The 10,013-nt window shown below is 38.7% G+C and overlaps 1 long non-coding RNA gene across 1 annotated transcript; it reads right to left on the bottom strand.

Moving 5' to 3' along the window:
* Positions 1–263: 263 nt before the first annotated feature.
* LOC123599346 lies at positions 264–9,907 on the bottom strand. Its single transcript, XR_006713104.1, has 2 exons — positions 1,766–9,907; positions 264–478 (listed from the first exon to the last, which is right to left on the bottom strand). It is a non-coding gene; the product is annotated as an uncharacterized LOC123599346 (long non-coding RNA).
* Between the last annotated feature and the right edge of the window lie 106 nt (positions 9,908–10,013).

Genomic DNA, 10,013 nt, shown 5'->3' with positions numbered 1-10,013 from the left:
TGTGTTCAAGGCAGCAAGTTTCCCAAGTTTCCCATGTCAGCAGGTATGAATACTGTCGTAAGTATACATCTAGCATAACATTTAGTTATTCACGGTTACCAGAGACTAATTACTGAGCATGTCAACAAAACAAGATACCAGTGAGTCAAGTTCTGTGTATACCAAGTAATATAATCTGAGTGTTTATGAACATCAATAAGCATAAAGGAGTTACTAGTTAAATGCTTTAAGCTTCATGTAACAGAAAAGCCAACTCAAATGCCTTAAATGATAAAGTTATTTATTGTTTCACATGACAAGAAGTTGAAGGAAGAACAGCTTCAATGTTGGTTCATTCTACAGCTCAACGATGTCATCAGAACACAGGTTCCTCCTCTCTTCCCACTCTGTGTATCTCTGCGTGTTCTTTTTGGGTTAACTCTCCTCTTCTCACAGTCCTAAAATGACTGTTCCAGATGCCACTTACAGACACAACACTCTGTAGCAGGAAAGAGACTGTTTATTTCCACCGACCTCTTTTAAAGAGCCAGGAAAAAATTTCCCAGAGACCTCTTAGAACACACTGCCTTGGCTCTAGTTCAGAATGTTGTCACATGTCCATGCTTAAAACAGTCACTAATGAGAAGATAGGACCACTATTCCGGCTTAAACCAATTATTACCCACTCCCTGGAACGCCCCAGAAGCACAATGGGGGTAGATACATGAACACAATTGGAGTTCTGTTTGTTGCCAAGGAAGGGGAAATGGGTTTTGCTTCTGAATGTCTAAACAATGTCTGAAAATGTATATATTAATAGAATACATTTCGACAATTTATGAAATTCTAAATCTTTATCAGTAGTCCTCAATTTTCCCAAGTCTTTTCACAGTAGCTAGTTCATCTAATCTGTCAAAGGCCAAAACAGCTTGCAGATATTTATCAAATGACAGATGCTCATTCATCCATCCATTTATTCATCCAATTAAGATGTGCTGAGTGGGGTACCTATGTGGTTCAGTCAGTTAAGCATCTGACTCTTGCTTTTGGCTCAGGTCATGATTTCATGGTTTGTGAGTTTAAGCCCCACATTGGGCTCTGTGCTGATAGCGCTGAGCCTACTTGGGATTCTCTCTCTCTCTCTCTCTCTCTCTCTCTCTCTCTCTCTCCCCCCCCACCCCCCCCCCCGCCCTACCCAGCCATCTGCTGCACAGGCATGCTCTCACTCGCTCTCGCTCTCTCTCGCTCTCTCTCTCTCTCTTTAAAATTAAATTAAATTAAATTAAATTAAATTAAAACAAAATGTTAACAACAACAAAAAAAAGATGTGCTGAGCACGTATCATATTCAAGATAATAGTTCACCATGGAAGACTAAATAATGTAAACTTTATGTCATCAAGAAGTTTATTATTTGGAAAATGATAAACTCTAAAAATGATGTAATAGTTTCTTGTGTTATAACATGAAGGTGCTTTTAAGATTAAATTCACACAAGAAATCCATAAGTTCCAAAAAGTTTTCAAGATTTCTGACCTAAAATGTATGAATAAAATTCATGATTTTCTTAAGAGAAAGTAATGGAAACCTTTATGATAAATTATTGAATTTAAGAGTTATAGGAAATTACAGATTTATTCAAATAATCCTTACTGAAAAATATCAAACATAAAATATTTATAGCTATAAAATAGGAATGTGGTGATGGGCAAAAACCCAAAGCAATGAATTTATTTGGGGACGATTATTTTGGTAGAGTTATAATCGGGAATATGATTATACCATACCTATTATAGATATCAGACTTGAAGTTATTTAGTCCAAGCCCCTCATGTACTGAGAACTACAAAATAAGAATACATTCTGGCATTAACAGAAAAGTTCCAAGGACAGCCCAGGAAAGAACTCCAAACCTGGTGTTCTCCAGGGCACAGGTTTTTTTCCTCTGAGATCTGAGCCAGGAAGTTTCTTCTCACATTACTCCTAAACCACCCTCCCCCCACCAAGAAGTATTTCAGAGAAAACCACCCAACTGAATTAAATTGTGCAGAAAAATAAATAAATAAATAAATAGTGCAGAAAAGAATAAAGAAGGGACCCAAGAGAGAAATTTTTATGGTATTAAGAACAATTCCACTTTTTTGGTTGATTGTTAACTCTTGCTCATCCTAGATAATTTCTGTTTTGAGAATGAGGACCTAATTTATTCTCTAAGGAATTCAGTCACCAAGTAGCAGAAAGGCAAGCATTCTGTCAGGACCTCAGCAGTCCATATGTGTGGGCAGTAGAGAAAGGCACTCTCTGCAGGTGGACATAGCTCTCGCAGGTGAGTAGCTTAAGGGGACCCAAAGGGATTTCAGCCCCCTTCACCCCCCTTTGGCTAGGGGCCCTGTGCAGGGCACACAACACATAAATATACACAGTGGGCCTACATGACGGAAAAGAAAAATCTTGGAATTCCTGAGGCTGTTCATGTAGACCCAGAACTTGAATGCCATATACAAAGTCAGGATAAATTCATTCTGCCAGAATCTTTATTCATTACTGACATCCTAGACTATTGGCACAGTGATCTTAATCATCTGACCTTTTAGAGGCAATTTCCTCATCTTGGCTGGACAGATCAGACTAAATGCTACATTTGGCTCTAATTTTAAATTGCCCAGATGGGTGTAAGACTTGGGGTGCCCACATATGCTGGACTGCTTCCAGAGACTGTTCGTACCTTGGGTGTAACCAGCAGCTGTAGACAAGAGACATGAATGGAGATGAGAGAATGGTAAGGGCCAGGTCAATGTCCTCCTTATGTAAGTAAAACTGATTTTACCACTTCCCTGTGAAAGTTTGGATTCCAGGGGGTGGTCACTCTTGGTCACCTATAAAATGGCAGCCAAGTGCAGATTGAAATCATGGATGATGGGCAGAAAGTAGGGGGCCAATTCTGAGACAGCTGCTTCTGATCTCTGCTGCACCTACCCCATGTTGGATTGGATTGTGCTACGTGTGGAAGAGTTCACCGTGAAAGTGGTCCTGTTCGTTACACTAAACAAGGCCATATTTTTTGGCCCCTACCTGCTGTGACTCAAAATTTGCTTTAAGGATTTGATGCTTAGAAAAGAGGAGAAAAGGCAAACTGGACTTGAGAGAAGAGTAACCACAATTCCTAAGATTTTTAGGCTTTTAGCAATAATGTACAGGGGACTGCATCATCATTCAAACAGCTTCTCCTCATCTTTACTTTTAATTTCCCATTTCTTCTACCTAAAATGACTTTCCCTCAGACGAAGTTTCTTCTTCCTTCTTGCATGATCCATGTCCTTCTTTCAAAACAGATGCTTAACATTCACCACTTCCAAGAAGCCTTTTTACACATCCAAACTGATTGCTTCCAGCCCTAAAAATGCAGATGGTGACTGGAACTCAAAGACATAATTGTAACTAAAATTGTGGCGTGGGTCTAAGTCAGCAAACTGCAGCCTGCAGGCCAAATGCAGCCCACAGCCTGCTTTTGAACAGCCCATGAGCTAAGAATGGATTTTACATGTATATGTGGTTGGGAAAAAAAATCAAAAGAATACTCATATTGTGTAACATATGAAAGTTACATGATATTCAAGTATCAATGTCTACAAATAAAGGTTTATTGGAATGCAGACATGCTCATTTGTTTACATATTGTCTATGGCTGCTTTTGCACTACAGTGGCAGAGTTGAATAGCTGCAAGAGACCATGTGGTTGCAAAGCCTAAAATATTTACTATCTGGCCCTTTCCAGAAAAAGTTTATCAATACCTCATCTAAGACATTAAAGGTACTAGAAATGTCAAATAAGAACATCTCAAAGAAATAGATTTCAAGCAAACCAACAGAACAGAGGTTATCAAACAGCCACATGAAGGTCTGAGCCCATAATTAAGACTAAATGGTTACCAAGAGGAGGAGCGTATTTAAAGAAGAAGGAAAAGGGCTATATAAAGTCTACCTCTTACATTTAGTAAGTGTGGAGATAATAATGTCCATGTTGCTCACTGCCACATACCCAGTATCTACCCCATTTCTTAGAGCTGAGCAGGTGCTCGTTGAATAGTTATTGAACGAATGAATAGGAACGAAGGAGGAAGAAGCATAAAACAAGTGAAACAAGAGTTGCACAGGGTTGGGAGTGAAAAAGGGTCCCCAACAGCAATCTCAAGTTTGTCTGTCCTTGCATAATATGCCACAGGTTCTCAAAAGTTAAAAGCTAACATACCATTTAGAAGCTAACATATCAATTGTTAATCTGTGCCCAGGAGACGAAAAAATGACCAAATGACTATAGTAATGGCCATGATCCCCATTCAAGCCCACCTTTCCACCCCTTCCTCAATCACCAGACACTTATATATTTAGTCCAGAGACAAAATTGAGACTTGAAGATTAACGAGGGGAAGGAAATCAAAGATAAAGCTCATGAAATAAACATCACCACTTGTTGATCTTTGATTAACTGGCTCTTCTTTCCGAAACAGGGCCTCTTTTTCTTTCTCTCTCTCTTTGCTTGCAGGTGACACCCACACATATCCTTCAGTGTTGGCAGAGATGCTCACTCAGATAACAACTGGAGTTCATGCTGCACATTTTCATCTTCATGTGTCATCATCACCAAGTAAAACCACAACTATAGGAAAACAAAGCTGTTTGCTGCTCTTCTGTTTCAACTGACATTTCCACCCAGCTCTCACAACTTGTTCTTTGGAGCCAGAGGAGTGTTTAAATCTGTCATCAAGACAGCACTATCAAGATGCAATGTAAGGAGAATCTAGTCCACCCCTACTCTAGGATAAATTCACCCTTCTGTGACTTTTCGTCCCCTTGAATTCCTGGCACTCCAACACCTTTCACAATTTAATCAGGCAAACAGGATACGAAGCTGGTCTTTGGAGAGCATACATTCTGGCCTTTTGAGTAGTCTCAATAATGAGGTCAGCTTAGAAAAGTCAAAATATTCTTGGATCACCTGTATTTCATCCCAAGCATTTTTCAAGTATGGAGCCCAAGTGTCCACACACCCTGAAAAGAACAAAAGAAATAGCGCGAAAGTGTACTACATTCTGCTCTGGACAGTGGTCTGGGTTTCTAAGTTGTGAGAGCCTGTGAATCTTCTAAGGGAAAGCATCCATTCATTTGGGATGCCATCAGAGAAAGTGGAGAGATCCACTCATGCCGATTTGTTCCTTAAGAACCAAACTTCTGAGTACCACTGACGAAAAGTCAAGAGTGAGGCAGTGCCTCAACTTAGGAGACACAAATAAGTTACCAACCAAACAAGGGTCTAGTAATGACTCTCAGACCATTCCAGTTGCTGCTGCTGGTGTGGTGGCTTGGCCTCCATTATGATGGATCTAGAAGTTTCTTTGATTTTTCTCACTCATCCATTATCTCTGTTACAGGCAAGATGAGAGAGGAGAAAGGGTACTGCTTAAAAAAAAATCCATATTTTTTATCAGACTAGAGAAAAAAAGGTAATTCAGGGCTGTGAGCAATTATATCACTCAATAGTTATGTAGTTAGAACATGGTGGGAGATCTGTTAAAGTTATTAAGTTTGCATTTGATTTCACTTTGAACTTGGGTTTCAAGGTGCTAGAACCTTTTTACATAACTAGGTTACACTATTTTTATTAGCCCAATAAAGGAGCACTTATTGAGCAGATTCATTTAATGGCTGATTTTTACCAGTCTTGTCCCTTTCTGATTGAATTGGTTTGTCCAATGGAATTCATGAGTGATTAGCTAAGTTCAGGGTTTTTTTGGAGTAGGAGGATGCATATAAACTCATCTTTTTCAAGTTTACCTTTATTAAATTTAATGAGCTCCGCTTCAACAAAGAAGAGTCACTTTGGAGAAGAACTCATGGTACACCTATCTGACTTCAGGCCACCTTCAAAGAAGAGTTTGCAATGAAATAAATAGGAGCCGCTATGTAAATTATCAGACAAGCTCTGTGTCTCTTTTTCAAGGGCCTTCCCCTACCTGCAAGATGATAGCCGTGTGTGTGTGTGCGTGTGTGTGTGTGTGGTGATTAACATACCTGATTTGAATTTTCAATTTACTAAAAGTGCCACAATTTTGTTTGTTGTTGGTCTTTTATTTTTAAACTGTTACAAGCCATTAGAGTGTTCAGTTATGAGCATGACAGATAAAGAAGCTGAAATTATCTATCCCCAGCATTCTCATCTGTGAGCTCTTTTTGAATCATAGCCAGGCAAGGCATTTATAGAATTTGCTGGGGTCAAAAAAAAAAAAAAAAAAAAAAGAGAGAGAAATGAGTAGCAGTTCATAGTGAGATGGGATTTTAACTACCAAGGCAACAGTGTTAGAAGTCTCAGTCTAAAGTCATGTTTAAAACATGGTCGATACTCTGTTAAGAGTAAATTTGGGAACTTCAATGGAAAAGCAACTTACTCTTGTCTGTGGCTTATTTAGCATGACCTTTTAAGATGATTCTAACAGTATTGGTTTTCATCACTGCACAAAAATTTCTAAAATGTGAATGAACTTCTATCTATCAGGTTTTCTTTCATCAAGTTCGGCTGTGTATTATATATGTTTTACCTCCTGTTTCACTGATAAAATGGATTTTTGAACTTATTAATAGAAAAGTAGAAAACAGAACTGATTCTCTCATTCTCAGAGTATGATTAGTACATTTAAGCTGACCATTAATACATAAGGTGTATGCAGTTCATTCATTTAATCAATAAATATACATTTCATGCCAGGTACTTTTCTAGGCACTGGGGATATGGCAATAAACAAAGCAAAGTTCCATCCCTCATGAATCTTACATTCTACTTTGGGGAAACAAACAATAAACAAATAAATAAGTTTTTAAAAATCTTGCATAAGAGATGGTGAAATGCTATGGTAACAAGGCAAGCAAGGAAAGTATATAGGGTTGGTGGGGCAAGTGGGGGTATTAACTAGGGCAGAAAGTAACATTTGAGCAGAGGCCTGAAGGAAATGAGGGAGCAAGCCAGATAGATACCCAGAAGAGAACATTCCAGACAAAGGAAAGAGTATGTGTAAAAGCCCCGAGATGGAAACATGTCTGTGATGTTTGAGGAGAAATGTGTTGGAAAGTATGCATATACCTCTAGGAGAGATTTCCTGAGCCTCAAATGTGCTTAGAGTGAGAAGTCACTCAGCCCAGGACTTGAGAAAATCCTTGCCACTGTCCTTGACTTGGGTCAGTTACAGGTCTACAGCAGTGATGACCCTAGTTCTGGGTCCATCACTGCCACCATCTCTAACCTCCAGAATGTATTTGAATTTAACACTTTGGGGTCAGTCCCCAGGTGGGCTGTGGCTCTTATCCAGCAGAGCAAAAAGCTGAAATAAGGGATGTAACATCCATTTAACCATCAACATCCCCATTAAATTAGCCATGATAACTAGTGGATCCGTTAGTTAACCCAAGGGACTGATGGGGTCAAGACTAAAGTTTGATGTCTCTCGTAGAACAGTCACATCACACAAAATGCACAGCCTGACATCTCAAAGATCTAAACCATTGGTCTGATGAGAAATTGTGACTAAAGCCAAGTAAACAAACCAGGAGTGTACCTTGCTTGAAATAAAACTACTATCTGAAAGTTTGGGGTTTTTTTAAAAAGCTAAACTGGAGATTTACTTTAAAAGATTTATCCCACACCATTTTTAAATAGCAAGTTTTCTCCAGATTCATGGCCAAAACTGAAGCATACCTGCTTTGAAAGACAAATACTAAAGCATAAATTTAAAAACAGGTACGTGACAGTTCAGTAATTTTACCACTGAGTACACAGAACATAATGTACACTTGGTCTCTTTAAACTGGCATGCTTAGTCCAACATAAGTGAGTTCACAATCAAAAATTATAGAAATACTCTTAACTATGAGACTCTTACAATAATAGCAGCAAATGACATTATTTTCTTCATAATTACCTTATGTGAAACTGTAAAAGCATTGCTCCAACCACTGTTTTTAAACCATTTCTTGGCTCATACTAATAATGAAAATGGACTTCCCTGTTAACATTTCTACTTTGGCTCTGTTCAGAGTGAGTAAGAGAAATCTAAAGTGTGATTCATCTTTAGTAGACCTATTTTTCCCATCAGAAAATAAAACCATTTTTTTACCAAAGATCAAATCTTTCCATTTTTGAAATTTATGTTTTGACATTGCCCTTTCTAAAAATTCTCTAGCTCTATCATTTTCAAATCCAATCCAGTCACTTGGATTAAAGAACTCTGTGTGCCAAGAGGCTGGCAATGCAGCACACATGCCAGTAAAAATTCAGGAGTTTTTGTCACCCAAGTACTAGCGAGTTTGACCTTCTTTGGGTTAATTATATTCATGGAATGGAAGCCCATTTCAAAGTCAACTGAAGTACAATATTTTCTGTCTGGAATCATAGGATTCCTATCCCTCCCCACATCACACACACACAAAAAAAAAAAAAATTAAAGAAGACTTCTTTCTATACATAAAAGTGGGGGGCAGAATGCTGTACATTTCATTACAAGCTAAAATATTCCAAAACAGGAAAATGGCAGAAGTTAAGAGATTCTCAAATTTTATAGCACCTTATCCCTGGGTAGTGGGTTTAAATTTGTGTTACAATATTCTTCCCCTTCTTGGGGCATTTCCCAGTTTAATCTTTATACAAAATTTATATGGCAATAATAATAATAGCTAACATTATTTGTCAGGTATGGTACTACGCATCAGGGACAAGCATGAAAAAAAGACAAATTTGGGCCATGCCCTGATGGAGATTATAGTATAGGGACAGAGCAGTACATCACTGGTCCAGTACATTATGATCATTACCTCCATTTTATAGTTGAAAAGCCAGAGTCTTAGAAAGTCAGCAACTTGCCTGAGGCCAACTAGTAATGGGACTTGGACAAGATCTATTTCATCTGCTTCTACAACCTAGACTCCTCTAACGTCTGAATAAATCGAGGCACTGAACAAATTGTAAGGGCAGCAGTAAAGCTCTTCTTCAAGGTCCCCAGACATACTCCATTTGAGCCAAACCGGAGGCAGAAAAATATCTGTGCTCATTACAAGGTCAGGCTTTACAGGGTCAGGCTTTGTTGAGTATCTTGAGAACTTTGATGTGGACTCAAAAGACATACTCCAAAATACTTTTCCATGTCATTGGACCTCCAGGGTAAACACACAGCTGAACCCACAGAGTTCTGGAGCGCTGAGCCCTAAAGCACATAAAGTCTTGTAAAGGCGTTCTTGCCACATTTCCTTTTGCCTGTTGTCTTCTGGAAATCTTCCACCAGATGCGAGCCACTCCCTGAGCACACTGGCAAGAGTCCCATCATTCCCTTCTATTCTCCTCCTTTAGAAGAAGCATCTTGGGACTCATCCTCCATATACCCTAATGAGTACTAACACCCCTTTTTCACAGTATCATTGCTGCTGTGGATACGCTTTCAGCATCCCACTTTAGATTTCTGCACAGATAACAAAGAGACCAACCCAGCAAATCTGAAATATATGGAACAGAAAAGCCCCCTCTATGATGTGACTGGAATGATCTGCTAAAGAAATAACACTTCATAGTATTCAAATAATTTTGACATCGGGTGGTTTCATTTCCTGACACATTCTTCTGTGGTTTGGGGGGACTGCTTTATTCTTTTCAAATCATATTGTCAATACCACATTGAATTCCCATTGCAGGGAGTAAGAAGAGCAAGACCGCTTCAAATTGCTTTGAAGGTATTCCACTGGTCCAAAGGACTAAATATGACCAGAATTCAAAAAAACAAAAAAACAAAAAACACAATGTCTATATCTTTCTTAACCAAAGGTATTAAATAGGAACTAGTGGCTCATTTCATGAATGAGAGACAGTGTTTTAATGATTTTAAAAATATGAAGTCTCCCCCCTCCCCCACCCTTACCTACCCCCACCCTAAACCCCTCTTTAACCAAAAGGAATGGTTTTGTAACCTTTCTTCTCCACCTAAAAAGTCCTTCCATATCACA

Source organism: Leopardus geoffroyi, chromosome C1, assembly GCF_018350155.1.
Source record: "Leopardus geoffroyi isolate Oge1 chromosome C1, O.geoffroyi_Oge1_pat1.0, whole genome shotgun sequence".
Lineage (NCBI taxonomy): Eukaryota > Metazoa > Chordata > Mammalia > Carnivora > Felidae > Leopardus > Leopardus geoffroyi.
Note: the sequence above shows the minus strand (reverse complement) of the source record. Positions and strands in the feature narration are given on the sequence as shown.